The sequence below is a fragment of the Triticum aestivum genome, chromosome 5D, assembly GCF_018294505.1.
Source record: "Triticum aestivum cultivar Chinese Spring chromosome 5D, IWGSC CS RefSeq v2.1, whole genome shotgun sequence".
NCBI classification, from domain to species: domain Eukaryota; kingdom Viridiplantae; phylum Streptophyta; class Magnoliopsida; order Poales; family Poaceae; genus Triticum; species Triticum aestivum.
In genome coordinates, this window is record NC_057808.1 from 558,040,211 (window position 1) to 558,056,095 (window position 15,885).

The 15,885-nt window shown below is 44.1% G+C and overlaps 1 long non-coding RNA gene across 3 annotated transcripts; it reads left to right on the forward strand.

Moving 5' to 3' along the window:
• The first annotated feature begins 8,658 nt into the window (after positions 1 to 8,658).
• Positions 8,659 to 15,578, forward strand: LOC123123858 (uncharacterized). 3 transcript variants are annotated; one of them, XR_006460874.1, is made up of 3 exons: positions 8,659 to 9,666; positions 9,746 to 9,976; positions 12,639 to 15,578. It is a non-coding gene; the product is annotated as an uncharacterized lncRNA (long non-coding RNA). The 3 variants fall into 3 exon arrangements; XR_006460873.1 differs by having other exon boundaries at positions 8,659 to 9,976; XR_006460875.1 differs by having other exon boundaries at positions 8,659 to 9,976; positions 12,689 to 15,578.
• Positions 15,579 to 15,885: the final 307 nt, after the last annotated feature.

Sequence of the window (15,885 nt, forward strand, 5' to 3'; positions counted from 1 at the left end):
AAAAAGAACTGAAGGAGACCCACGCCGTTCCCCCTCTCTCTCTGTTAGCGTATCTCTTTCTTCTAGAAAAGCTCGGCCACAAGTTAAAAAAAAAAAGAGAGAAGCCCGGCCACTGTTTTCCCCAATCCAACACTGCTCCGGCCAAGCCAAATCCAGTTACCCTGCTCCGGCCAAACGTGGTCTCCCTAAACTGCTCCGGCAATGCCCTTCATTCATAGCCGTGTCTCTGTACGCGTTGCTTCTTATGGCATCTCCAATGCAGAGTACTTGGAGAAAATACTCCTTCTATCTCAAAATATAAGACCTTATTACATTTCAAATAGGATGTAATAAGGTCTTATATTTTGGGATGACCCTTATCCATCCCCGTGCCCCCATGGTTTCTACCGGTTGCTGCAAGGGATGGCCGGAGGGCGCAGTTGCTGCAAAAGCCGACCGGAGATGCCACCGCTGCACCACCACACATCTGTCGCTGCTAGCAGCAGGGAGACGGTGAATTACACAAGCAGCAGAGCAACGCCCTCCTCCCGACGAGCTCGATGAGGAATACGATGACAGCGATGCCCCAAAGCAGGAGGAGGGTAGACGAGGGGCATGCCTGTTCCACCGTGCTATCTTTTGGCCAGAGGAGGGGCACGGTAGCTGGACCTCGTCGCCCTCCTGCCCGGCCAAACCCCACCAGCAAAACTCAATCGTCGTCACAGCAACAGGTGAATTACTTGTGGTTACTTAGAACAATTTAATCGGTTCCTCATCATTAGTACGTGTCATACTGCTGCTTTTTCTTATGCCTCAGTGGCACTATTTGATCATCAGCACGAGCACTAGTTCTGCAGCTAGTGATCCGAATAATTTGACAGAGACGTGACCACAATGTCAGACCATAACTGAAATTAAACTCAGCACGCATGCATGTACCATGACTGGCTATTGACTAACCATATTGCCATGAAAAATTAATACATGATCAAACAATCACATGCTCTCTCTTGCTATGGTTTCACCCTAGCAGTCCATGGTGTATCTGATCGTACACCCTAGATGGAGATAAAAAAACTTGTGGCACATAGTTGTAGCCATATCACTGGAATGGAGATAAAAAAAACCTATTGGGGCACATAGTTGTAGCCATGTCACTGGAATATTTAATACTGATGAGTACTCAACATATCATTGTTGCAGTTAATTGAAATTAAACTGATTGCTCCTGTCTTCGGAAATTACAGGTCAACTGAAACTAAACTAACTGTTCCTGTCTTCAGAAACTACAAGTCAATTGAAACTAAACTGATTGTTCCCATCTTCGGAAACTATGAGTCAACTAAAATTAAACCGATTGTAGTGAAATAATGAGCACTCAACAGGTTGCCTCTCATGTGTGCTGATTCAGTTATCCCTTATGCATAATCTGTCGATCTAGCAAGACAACATATATAACACACATGCATCAACCTATCGTTATATCCCATGATAGTTTTGTAAGTTCCAAAGATCACCGGCTTCACACTGCAAATTAAAGGGAGATATAACTGATTACATAAAAAATCATATTGCTTAACAATGAACTTATGAAATTTTAGACATGATAACTGGAAATACCGTCAGTAAACGAGCATAGTACCCATATTCTTGCAAACCATTTGCATTAGTTCCAGCCATTTGCTCTATAGGTGCTTGGTGTTGTGCTACTGGAATGTCATTCTTTTTCTCTCTATGCAAAACTAAAAAGGGAAAAAAGAAAAAAATATTAATTGAGTTGTTACTATTTTAGTCTATTTAATAAGTAGTCTGGCTAGATAGGTGCAAGAGATTTGCAGACGAGTTTGATTTTGGATACAACTTTAGTTGTCTCCTTCTTCTTTCTATTGGGGTGCTGCTTGTCAAGCCATGATTTCTTTCTTCTTGATTTTTTCTTCAGAATTTCCTTTTTCTTTAGGCAAGCGGCCTTTAAACAATCGTCTGGTTCTTTAGATATATCTTTAGTTCTGCAAGTAGTATTACGAGCTTTCTCTTCAACTTGCTTCCTAAGAATCTTCAAAGCATCATCTCCTAGTTTGATACACTCTTCTGATGCAATTGCTTGTGAAGCTATGCTAAGGAACTCGTGCATGAAAAAATTCAGATGTTGTCTATCTTCCGATTTAGGATCTTCCAAAACAATGTTTCCATGGGTGTTTTGAATAGTGCCACTTTGCACTTCTAGAGTTCACCGCTTGAAAACATAGTAGTCTGGAAGATACTTAATATTCATGACATCACGGGCTTTCAAAGCATGACTACAAAATATACCAGCTCTTTCAAATTTCCCACAATTGTAGAAAACTTTTTGCTCTTCATAATCAACTAGAACTTTGCACTTTTCTTCAAATGTGAATTCTGGGTCAAGACTTGCAACTGCAACAATATATGCATTGTGTTCTACCGATGGCTTGATGTAGGCTGAGATGGATCTTTCATATTCATTCTAAAAAAACTTCAAATATGCTTGGTGTGTAAACTTTGCTCGCTTGTATTATATAGGAGTCCTCATTCTGATTCTAGGTATTTTTTCCCTAGGCTCATATTCCTCATTTATCTCGTTATCTCCTTTTTCTTGCACAACCCTCTCTATGTGCTTGAAAAACCGAAGGATGTCAGCATCAGACTTTAGATGGTCTTTCAAGTCACTGTTCAAGCTCTCACTTAATTGTGCTATAACAGTGTTGGGGTTACAAACTACGGGGTTGGCCCAAGAGCCATAGCCCATCAGTGATACAGTCCAGAAGGTAATGGAACAAGGGGTATCACCTCCGGCCCATCGGAGTTAGAGCCTAAGATGTCAAAAGCCAGAGGGGTGTCTCATGATCAGGCTAAGTCCTTACAGTCAGATCCTACATCTCCTGACGGACAAGACCCTACAGTGGGTCATCAAGGAGGTAGGAGCAGTCGAACCCTAAACAGTCAACTGCGGCCTAGGATGCCATGGCACCCATGATGTCTTCATGGTTTCAGTTACCCAACGGCGGTATAATCTAGTTAAATGCCAGTTACTAGTAGCCAGGGAATCATTGACCATGCATGAGGCAGCGTTAATACCGGCCCATTATGGCCCCCTCCTAGGGTACTCTATACAAGCCAAGAGGGGAGCAATGGGCTGAATGTTAAACATCCACACATTGTACCTTACGCCAAGAGATAAGAGAACCACAGAAGTAAGGTATTACCTCAACCAGAGAGGGCCTGAACTTGTATAAATCCATGTGCGTACTCCATCTACAATGATTGATGGATACGATTGTCGCTACATACATACCCCCATAGCATTATCGGGATTATATCCACTATAGTTGACGCCCACCGTGGGGCAAATGTATATTGATGCCATGGCGCCGATAGTTTCATCTTCGGCTCTTGTTGGCAGCATCTGCTTTGGAGAGCTTGAGTTCGCCATCGATGATTCAGCCCGGCATCCCGATTCCCCGCTGAACATTGTTGACCTACCGGCTCGCGGGAGCATACAGTACTGGGATAAAGGTTCGGGAGTTCCGAGTCTCGAGCTCCCATCACTGCAATAGCCGACACATCTAGCGCCGCGTCGTCACCGTAAACATTCCGCCAAACCGGTTCCATCGCTCTGCACCCATCTCGTGAGAATGATGGACTCTAAGCTGCTTTTCCCTGTTTTGGGGCCGGCCTCTGAGGAGGAAGATAACTGTGGATCACATGCATCCATGGCTCGTGGGAAAAAAGGGTCCCGTGTACAGAAACGTAGTAGAAAACAAAAAAGGCCCTTTGTTTTACGCTCATGAAACCTGAGTTTAAACCAAGTTATTTCATAAAAACCGAGATATCTGCTCTGATATTGCTACCAATGACTAATGAATGCAAGGGATCCCAAAAATCCTATCTTTATTTTGTTTCCACGGGAAATTGCTAAATACAGACTAAATCAAGCCAATACATAAAAATGAGTAAATGGGAGATGCAGAGGATCAAGTGGGAGGCGCACAAGAAGAAACAAAGTGCAAGACGGTGTTCCATACGAGCGCACGCACTTGTATGCTTGATCGTATGGACTTCCAACGACATCCCTTGATCCAATCAAACAAAATTTATAAATTGCCCCATGCTAGAAGAGCAAGGGAAGATCGCTGAGACCTTCATCTTCGTCATCCACAACATCTAGAAACTCTAGACGTCGCCATTTTCCATCTTCACCTCATAGCCATCTTCATCACCACCACTGAAGCACTCAGCCAAGTTAGCCACACCTAGTAATCGTGAATTGCATTAGGCAACTATTGTAAGACATTACCAATCAATCAATCATTCCTCTTGATGTGTTCCACCATGGTATCTTCTTGCAATCTAATCGCCATGGTTTCTTCTTGCAATATGATCGCCATCCGTGAGTAATTCTGTAAGATCATGGGCTGAGGCATAGCCCTACAACCCTATGTATTTGTTGGAAGGCTTGATGGAAATACTTTGAATTAACATCATGTATGTGTAACATAAAATTCCTTCATAGTTGTCTCTTGTCTCGTCCGCGCTCTTCGTCCTTGTTTTGGGAACCTTTTCATGTACTGGTTTTCCAAATATTTTCTTTTTTGCTCTTCCCGTTTCTATTTCTTTCCTTTTTTTTGTTTTTCGAGTTTACTTTATTTTAGAAAAATGTTTGAAAATTTCAAAATGTTTGTGCTTTTTTAAAAATGATCAAATTTTAATAAAAGGTTGTCTTCATAAATTAAAAAATGTCACATTTTCAAATTTTGCTTGCGTATTACAAAAAAATTTCATTTTTACTTTTTGGAAATTTCAAAAAATGTTGTTGCTTTTAAAATATATCAAAAATAAAAAAGGTTGTGTTTTCATTGTTAGGTCATAAATAAAAAAATGTTCAATTTTTTCAAATATGTTCATGCATTAGATAAGTTGCTTGTGTTTTTCCAAAAAATGTTTGGAATGTTTCTGCTAAAAAATTTCACAACTTTGCAAAAGATGTTCTGGATTTCAAAAAATATGCCCATTTTCAAAAGTTATTCACAAATTAAAAAAATATTTTGTTTAAAAAATTCACAAATTAAAAAAACGTGTTTTAAAAAGTTTGTTTGGAGTTTTAAAAAACAAACGTTTGCCCAATTTTGTTTTGGAATTGGAAAAAAGTGTTCATGATTTCGAAAATGTACCTACTTTTCGAAAATGTTTATTAAAAAAATAATTCACAATTTTGAAAAGTGTTTGATTTTCACAAAACTGTCAGTTAAAAAAATTGCATTCAAAATTTCAAAAATAACTCGGATCAGTGCCGTGGTTTTGTTCATAAAAATTGGCGCTGCTAACTAATTAGTAACACTCACTAGCTCAGTTGGTTGCAGCGCGTGCGTTCGATTCCTGGCGAGCTCAAATTCTTTTGGACCTACAATACAAGTTCACTGGTGATCATGGGCTGGTCGAGTTGGAGATCCGCCTGTGCGACACGACGACTCTTTGCCGCAAAGAGTGCTATATAGGAGCCCCCCTAGGAAGAGTTGAAGCAGTCAATGTAAAAATCGTAGGATTACTAATTATGCCGACTCGACTGGCAGGCCGACATCACTGAACAGAAATTACCGGCGCCCCACCGTTGTGTAGCTCCCCAAGAGGGTTGCTAAGATTGATTGTAGTGGCCCTGCAGAGGAACTGGGGATCATTTTTTTCTTTTTCGAAACCAAGAATTGTGGATCGATATGATTGGGAGGCGTCCATCGTGTACATGTTTTGTAGAGAGAGAGAGAGAGAGAGAGAGAGAGAGAGAGAGAGAGAGAGAGTTGTGAGAGTTCCGGGACGAAAAGGAACGAATGGAACATTGGGGCGTATGAACCTGTTTTTCAAAAAAATAATAGTAATATAAAAAATGGTCGAAACATCATGAAACATACAGTTGGCAACAAATTTGATGAAACGTTACGCTCACGTAAGAAATTTAGGAACAAAATGACTTTCGTGGTGTTGTCCAGGACAAGGTCAAAATCAACACTATATTAGAAGTACTATTCGCTCTATATTGTCCCGGGCAATTTTTTTTTATGCTCAGATTTTATGGGGAGTTTTTTATTGTCATTTTTGTAGTGAGTAGGCCAACATGTCAAGTTTGTTCGAAAAAAGTTCAAAAAATCATTAACTTTTTTTCCTGAATGGCTAAAAAATCCCTAGAAAATAGTTTATGGGGTTCATCTACAACCAAGTGTATCCTGGTATTTTTCGGGGCCGAAGCATTATAACTAGCCAGATCGATAAATACCAGCTTTGTGGGTTGAGTTCTATTTTTCCAACCAGATCAATGCTTCTGTGCGAGTGTAATTGTCTAACTGGGCTAAGACTTTGGGCTTTTGTTTTGTAGTGCGCCGGGGTCAATGAAATCTTAACAGGGACTAGCTGAAGTGTTGACCCAATCTTCTCCACAGAAAAATGTTGAACCATCAAACTACATTGGTGTTGCGGGAGACCTATATTTCGGTTTTATGTTTTTCTTCACCAGTTTTCTGTTTCACTGGTTTTCTTTGTTTCTTTAACGGTTTTCACTGAATTTTCTTTCCTTTTCTCTTTCTTCCTTTTACTCGAATATCCGTTTATGATCCCAAGCTTATCTGCACCCGGTCAAGTTTTTTTTTCAAAACAACTACTAGAAAAATTCAGAAAAATCCATTTTTTGCATGGTAGATAATTTGGTGCGTGAGATGCGCTCCAAATTTCAGATCATTTGGACATATGAGTAGCTCTTAGCAAAAAAGACAAATTGGGTTAGAACAATATATGAACAGTGAACTTTTTTACAGACCCCAAATTTGTCTTTCACCATCTTTCTTTGTTTTTTCTTTTCTTTTATTCTTCAAAACATGGCTACATTATTCATACACATTGGCACATTTTTTGTGTACATTAGGAACATTTATTTATACATGTTTAATATATTTTATATACATGATTAACATTTAAAAAAAGATTTTATGACTTCTTTTTTTCATAAACATTGTTCATTTTAGTTATATATCAGGATGTTTTGTAATACATGTTTAACATTTTGAAAATATATGATTAACATTTATTTATACACAGTCATCATTTTATAAAATTTATGTTTTTCTGTTCAAATTTTTAAATACATGTTGTAAAATTTTCAATATATCTTTATGATTTCTAAATACATGATTAACAGTTTTTTCATATGTATGTTTTGATGTCTATTGTTTTTCAGACCCGCTGTACATCTTTCCCATATACATTAGAAACATTTTTATACACGTTAACATCTGAAATGCATGATTAATATTTTTTGGAAGACAGAACATTTGTTGTTCGAATATGTGTTAAACATTTTTTCCAAATACGTCGTGAAACTTTTTTTCCAAATGCTGTGATGGACATCTGAAATGGACGAAGAGTGCACCTGGGCCAGACCAGTCCGGTCCTGGGTTAGCAAGTTATGGGCCATTAAAGCGTCACTGTCAGCCCTGCTTGGTCCATTAAACGGGTCCACTAGTTGTACTACTTCCTATATAAAACACGGTGCGGTGGAGCGCCCGCTGCGTCCCCGATCAAAACCAGGGGCGGAAGGGATTGCTCGCCGTCCATCCGCTCTCGGTCATCGTGGCCTACCTTATCCTCGCAAAAAATAAAATTAACATGGCCTAGCCTAGTCAGAGTTGCAGTGTCATCCTGTGGGATTGTTGGCTTTGACGGATCGCTTTACAGCCGAGCCGAGGCCAGAAAATCAACGATTTCGTACGTGGTGGGGCGCGTTGATGATGAAGCCGGCAGCATCTTCTGCTTTAGGTAAGGCTTTATCACCTTCTTCTTGGCTTTGTGGACTGCACTCGCGGTGATGACTCATGAGTCGTAAACTTTTATTTTATTTTATTATTATTCGTGGGAGCGATAGCGATGATTCATTCTGCTATGCACGACACGCGCTAGATCGCTCACAAAACTAAACACACGCGTCTTTTTTTTTTGACGGGATTAGTTTGCAGTGAATCCGTTTCTCTCGCGTCGCGTGTGGGCATGTGCGATCGATCAAGCAAAGTTGTCGTGGGCAGGTCCCACGCACTGACGCACATTATGCGCGCCACCGTTTTTCCACCACCCAACAAAAGCTAGCCACCAACTTAGAAAAAACAAAAAAAAGCTAGCCACCAACTTCAAAAAAAAGAAGAAGAAAGAAACACAAAAGCTAGTCGCACGCACATGCATGCGCGACTCATTTTTCCACCGCCCAACAAAATCTAGTATAATCTAATCTACTGACACAAGCTAGCGAGCGAGCTGGGTGATGGAGAACCAAGAATCGTCTCTTCTTTCTTTAATCTTTAAATAAATATATAAAAAATACAACTGTGAAAAAAGAAAGCTACCTTTATTGGGTGGAAACCATGGGAGACAGCGCGCATCATCTCTCATAGGTGCCTCGGCCTATTAAATGGACCACTAGCTATAGCAGTATAGCTCTTACTAGTATATACAGTAGCACAGTGCGGTTAGTCATGGCCTAGGCTAGGCAGAGCTTTTCCTCTCCCTAGCCTCTTCATGTCGGTCGTTGGCATCGACGAACGAATGCCGAGCACAAGTTCATCTCGTCCGCTTCTACAAAAGCAAAGCCGCAGAGCTTCCTACGTGGTGAGCACCTTTGCTAAGGTATATATATCTTGCCTTCCCCATCTCATTTCTTCGCTTTGTACAACGTTTTTTTTTTCTTTTACATTTTATTCGCGGGCTTGTGGCAACTAGGATTTCAAGTTGTTTCCTTGAATTGGAGGACTTTCAAGGTAACTGGTGTCGATCAGAGATGACTTAATTAGTGCGCTCATATTTCTGAAGCCATGTGGTTCTGCTATACAGGAATATGTTTTCACACTGCCACACTAGCTACTTTTTATTATTTCGAAATGTAGTTCCCTATGTTTATCCATACGGTATTTGTTTAGTATAGTCCCACCACTTGTTGTCAAGTTTTGCATTTCTTATCACGGTACAAAGTTTACCTCTGCCGCTATACGATGTACACACCTTTCTTTGGTATTCTTTTTGCTTCATAGATATTGCATATTACTCCCTCCGTTCAATAATTCTTTTCGTGGCTTTAGTTCAAATTTTGAACTAAAATTACGACAAGAATTATGGAACGGTCCAAAAAACAAAAAACTCAAGTTGAAACAGGTCATTCAACACCATATGTTTGGCTCATTAAGTCATTATGTGGCGGATTCCTTCTAATCCTGCATGGTGGTTCAAACTCATTATCCTGCATGGTTCAATAGTCATATAAATTATGCTTCTGTTTGGGTCAAACTCATTAGTGCTTTTGTTTGGACGCAACTTGCCTCAAGTTTGATTTGTTTCCTAATTATTCTGCATGCAAAAATTTCCTTGCATGAGATCGCTAGGGAGTCATTTCGCTCTTATATTTCTTCACTAATCCAATATCTCATCCTACACGATGCAACAATAAATCCTATATCACACATACCCGTTGTGCACACACTGCGGCCGGTCATCGAAGAGCTTCGGCAACCACATAAGCACCTCACCCTCGACCGGCTGCAATGGAGACCGCAGCATGGTCCTAGTGCACCACGACGACGGTTGGTCGACCTTGAGGCGCCAAGGCGAGTTATCAAAACCAAACCTGGGTGTTGATGCTTTGCTGAGGTACGTCTGATTCGACTAATTTCTGTTACGTCAATCTAGATATGGACCGGCTTGCAGCTATACTTTACGATCTCTATAGGATCCAGGGTTTGCATGTGTGCAGATTTTACATGCGTGGAGTTAGGAGCGAGACATGGAGGTGTGGACAGTTCATGTGGAGATTTTGCATGAGTTCCTCTCCGCAGGCTCTTCATGTCGGTCGTTGGCATTGACGATCGAATGCCGCGCACAAGTTTATCTCGTTCTCTTCTAGAAAAGCCAGCGCTTCCTACGTGGTGCCGCGTCACGACGAGTGAGCACCTTGGTTAAGGTATGCGTTGCCTTTGTTAGAAGGGAGAGAGAGGTTTGGTGGAATATTTCGTTGTATTATTGAGCCTCGAGGGCGAGTATATATTGAGTACAAGATTTGGAGGGCAAGACGCCTCTCCTGGAGATAAGGTAGGAGACGGATTACAAATCCTAGACTACCAAATACAAGTATCCTAAATATATCTCTAACATCCCCCCGCAGTTGTAGCGGTAGCGTTGCGAACAACAGGAGCGTCGCAGACGGTCAGACTGGAGAGAATAGCAGCCGACGAACTGACATCCCCCCGCAGTCCTAGCGGGAGCGTCGTGGACGGTGTCGCGTCGCGGACGCGTTGACTGTAGAGGAAGCCGACGAGTTGCTCAAGCGGATGATAGCCCTTTGTGCCGATGTCGATGTAGCCGAGAGCGTAGGGTGGTGTAGCCGTGGTCGAGGTAGCCGTGCGAAGAACACCGTGGTCGATGTCGAGTCGGGGTAGCCGGTGTCGAGGGAGTCGCCGTGGAGCCGCAGGCGCAAGGAGGCGCCGAGTTAGTCATGGGCGCAGTGGTGTCGAAGAAGTGATGCGCCAGAAAGGAGAATGGTGTTGACGACGCGTCGCGTCGGGTTTGCCAACCCCGGGGACACATCGTAGACGAAGGCACGCGTCGGTGTTGCCAGCACCGGGCATGCGTAGACGGTCGAAGACGAAGTTGACGAAGCGCCGCACCAGGCTTGCCAGGCCCGGGGACACGTCGTGGACGAAGGCACTCGGCGGTGTTGCCAGCACCGGGCATGCGTAGACTGGGACCTGCACGAGCTGTACGCCATGTTGAAGAGGTCGGAGAGGCCAGCAGAGAAGGACTCGACGACGGTTGCGGCGCCAATCGGCGCGGGGCCAATGTCGCCCACGGTTGTCGGAGTAGATGAAGCGGTCGGGGTAGATGACGGCGACGCTGGCGACGAGCTGGTGCTGGACGAAGACGAAGTGGGGTGGACGGGCGGCGGCGACAGCTACGGAGGTAGCCGCGGCGGCGGCCAAAGAAGAGCGGCGGCGGTGGCTAGGTTAGGAGTGCGGTGGCGGTGCTCGAAGTAGGCGAAGAACCCTGACAGCGTGACGAAGATCGGCGCGGACGGTGGCGTTCCCGCGCCAAGGGAGACGGCGCGGCGCATACCACGGGAGGTCGACGCGCGGTGACGGCGGAGCGGACCACGGGCCGCGGCACTACGGCCCGAAGGGGCAACGCAGTTGCGGCAGGCGGGTCGGGGCGACGGCGGGAAGACCTCTGGACGGCGGCGGGGACCACTGACTGTGACGTTGCGGCCCGAAGGGGCGACACAACGGCGGTTCGCGAGTCGGTGCAACCGCGGGGACGGCCTTGGGGCGGCGGCGGTGACCGCGTATCGCGATACTACGGCCCGAAGGGGCGACGCAGCGGCGACGCACGAGTTGATGCAGCCGCGAGGAGAACCACGGGGCGGCGGCACTGCGGCCCGACGGGGCGACGCAGCGGCAGCCCGATGCTCGATCGGTGGAGAGGCGCGCTGAACTCGGGGACGATCTTCACGGGACCTGCGGAGGCGCGCGTAACCGACGGGCCAGGTCGGTCGCGCGGCGTAGATGAGGCGGATCGCGGCGGCGAGCGGATGATCAAGCCGATCGCGCGCGAGGTTGGGGACGCTGCTCGGTGGAGACGTGGTGGCGGCGGAGTCCGAGATGAAGCTGGCGACGACGGACGGCGTGGGACGTCTTGCGGACGAGCTTGTCAGCACCGGCACCCGGGCTGCCAAAGCAACGCCGGCGCCCAGGCAGCGAGGCCCGAGTGACCAACGGAGCAGCGGCGCCCGAGTTGAGGCAGCCAATGAGCCTGACGCAGCCGTCCCGACGCAGCCGAGGACGAGGCCGGCTAGGTACCGGGCCGCCGTGCAGACGCGGCGGAGGCGGGTGATGTGGATCGATGGGCGGGCCGGCGCGCGAGTGTCGGCTATGATTGGCCGACGCATGGCACGAGGCCGCCGGGTCGCGGCGATGCAGGTGTCCCGGTCGGAACAGGGCGGTGACGACCGGCGCAGGGCGACGGGCGGACCGATGCGCGGACGGCGGCTGGCCCGAACGGGCCGCCTCGGCGCGCGTGGCCGCCGGGTCGGAGGAGAGGCCGGCTGGTCGCGCCGGGTCGGAGTAGAGGCGCACGGGGATCGACGGCGGCGGCGGGCGACGCAAACCGATCAAGAATAGATCGGAAAACCACAAAGAAAAACGCCGATCAAAAAACGACCGGCGAGAGAGCGAAAAAATCCGGAGCAAGGGCTCGGGAAAAAGACTCTCTAGGGCAGCCGGCCAACACGGCCGGCGGACGAACCCTAGGTACGGGCGGCGTGGCCCCCGGCGGCGATCATGGAGACCGACCGCCCCGGGGGCGGCGCGGAGCGGAAGCGACGGCGCGGCTAGGGTTTGGATCGGTTAGGCTGATACCATGTTAAAAGGGAGAGAGAGGTTTGGTGGAATATTTCGTTGTATTATTGAGCCTTGAGGGCGAGTATATATTGAGTACAAGACTTGGAGGGCAAGACGCCTCTCCTGAAGATAAGGTAGGAGACGGATTACAAATCCTAGACTACCAAATACAAGTATCCCAAATATATCTCTAACAACCTTCTCCATCTCATTTCTAAGCTTTGTGGACTGCAGTGAGCACTCCTAGTCGTACAACGCGGTGACGGGTCTTTACATTTTATTAGGGCTCGCAGAAGCATTTCAAGCAGTTTCCTTGAATCGCAGGACTTCCAAGGTAATCGGGCATCAGAGATAACTTACTGCGGCCATATTTTTGAAGCCATGGTTCTGCTATACATGAATGTATTTACACTGGTACACTACTTTTAGTTATTTCGAAATGTAGTTTGCTATGTTTATCCATATGGTATTTTTTGTTTGCTATATATATAGTCCCACCACTTGTTGTCAAGTTTCGCATTTCTTAGCGCAGTATGAATTTTACCTTTGCCACTATAGGACGTATATCCAACTTCCTTTGGCATTCTTTATGCTAGACTAGATAGATGTACTATTGCATGGTACTCCCCCCATTCCATAATTCGTGTCGTGGCTTTAGTGTTTTAGTTTAAACTAAAACCAATTTAAAACAAAAAAAATCAAGTTAAACAAGCCTTTCATCAATGTTTTGCTCATTAAGCCATCATGTGGTGGATTCCTTCTCATCTTCCAGGGTTCAACAGTCATAAATTGTGCTTCCGTTTGGGTCAAACTTGTTAGTGCTTTTGTTTGGAGGCAACTAGCCGCAAGTTTGATTTGTTTCCTAGTTATTTTGCATGCAAAACTTTCCTTGCATGAGATAGCATCAACGTTTGGACTCTTTGATACGCTCCGCAGCTCCTATATTTCTTTGCTGCTCTAATACCTCATCCTACACAATGCAACAACAACAAAAGAAGTACCTCATCCTGTTTCCTATATCTCTTGCATTGACACATACCCATTGTGCACACGCCGCGGCCGGTCATCGAAGAGCTTCTGCCACCACATAAGCACCTCACCCTCGACCGGATGCAATCCATACCGTAGCACGGTCCTACTGCACCACGACGACGGTTGGTCGAGGCGCCAAGGTGAGGTTTCAAAACCAAACCTGATTGTTTTTTTTTTTTGCGAGAACCAAACCTGATTGTTGATGCTCTGCTGAGGTACGTCTGATTCGACTAGTTTCTGTTACGTCAATCTAGATATGGACCGGCTTGCAGCCATTGAGCCATACATCTCTATAGGATCCAGGGAGCTAGACATGGCGGTGTGGAGAGTTCATGTTTTTTTAGGGTGGAGAGTTCATGTTTTTTTAGGGCGCTTTTGCACATCTCACCACCTTTGCCTAGATAACGAGGATGATGCCCTTGCCGTGATCGCCGTGCTTGATGAGTTGCTTGTGGTTTATAGATTAACTTGCGTGAGTGACAATCATTAGCTTAGTCTAATAAATACGCTCCATGGTTGTTTATGGATTTCTATCGTTTCTTTTCTTTTCTTTCTGGAACAAACGTGCATGTGTTGGTTTTGTCATGCAAGGTGAATTCGACATGTTTCGTGAATTGTTCAGCTACCTTTTTGTATGTACTACAAGGGAAACGATTTGATCAAGAACGTTTATATAATTCTTTCGCAAAAAAAAAGAACGCCTATAGAATTGCAGCTTGAGTTTTTTTTTTGTGTTACTGACTACTCAGATTTTGAGACATGAGAGCTACATATGGCCTACATTGTAACATGATTGACTCAGGTCTTGGCTAAGCTGCAAATATTAAATTATAGATTCTATATCTTACATTAAAAAAATTTATATACATCTTTGTCAAAAGGTCACGTGTAACATAAGTTGAATTATAAACTTTTTTATACGAGGCATATACCCACCAGTAATTTCTATAACTCACAAGGTAGATGACATACCCATGGATTTTGCGGGTATATAAAGTTTGTGAGTACATAACACTAAACTAACATGACGTACCACTAGTGCAGATTGGTCCACCACACACGGTTCAAAATCCCTATACACTTGAAAAGTTATAAGTTTGCTACTAATCTCGAGCAAGTATTTATATTCAGGTGTAGTTGAATTGACAACTCAAGTGCTAAAGCTCATAAGCATTCTTTGGTTCCCTCCATGTCGAATCAATAATTTCGGGTTGTCATACTTCTCATCGAAGACAACAACTAGAATTACAAAAGGGGATGACAAAGCATCTAGGATTAAACGATTAACATCGTTGCGATATCCTACACTTCTAGCGTTGTTGTCGGGGACCATGGCTCTATTTATAGGTTAATTTGGTGATTACTTGTCTGCTGAATTTATTATCCTTCATGGAAAAAACTCAAGATCTCAAGCCACAGACCGTTCCTTCCAAGACAAGAAGAGGTACCACCTTAGGTACTAATGTTGCTTATGATTGTTCTATAGTTTTGAACACGCTTATTACACCACCACTAGGCATATTTTGAACATATTGTTGCTTAGGGGACATGTTTCTTCCAAATGATGATTTTTATTCTTCTCCTATATACATTAAAGATGATGCTTATGAATTCTCTATTGACCCCGAAGTAATTACCTTGGTTGAACCACATGCATTCCATGACCATGAAAATGAAAACGTTGTTGATCATATCTGTAAATTTAAATCTCTTGTTACCTCTGTGAAGAAAGTTAGAAATAAACATTCTTTATGCTTAAACTTTTCCCTTTTCACTTAAAGATGATGCTAAAACTTGGTTGATAAAAGTTGCGACCCCCTACACTTGTGGGTTAACAAATCTTTTTTGCATTTCTGGACAAATGATCGGCTATAGGGTTATCTTCACCCTTCCTATCAACAATATGTAAGTTAAATTCTTGCAACAACAAAACCCACCATGAGTCTTGGTTTAGCATCTTTCTTGTTCAGAGATATTTAATAGCAGCATGATCAGTGTGAATGGCTACTTTAGAATCAACAATGTAAGATCTAAACTTTTCACAGGCAAATATAATTGCTAAAAAAAATCTCAGTAGTAGCATAATTCTTTTGGGCATCATCCAAGCTTTTATTAGCATAATGAATGACATCAAGTTTGTTATCAACTCTTTGTCCAAGGACAACCCCTACTGCATACTCACTACCATCACACATACTTTCGAAAGGTAAATTACAGTCAAGAGGTTGTATAACAGGTGCAGTAACTAAGGCTTTCTTTAAGATTTCAAAAGTTTCTACACAATCATCATCAAAAGAGAATGGTACATCCTTTAAATTCCTAAGAGGCATATATATTTTAGAGAAATCTTTAATAAACCTCCTATGAAAACTAGCATACCTGAGAAAGCTTCTTACACCTCTTATATCTCTAGGAGAAGGTAGTTTCTCTATAGCCTCTATATTAGTTC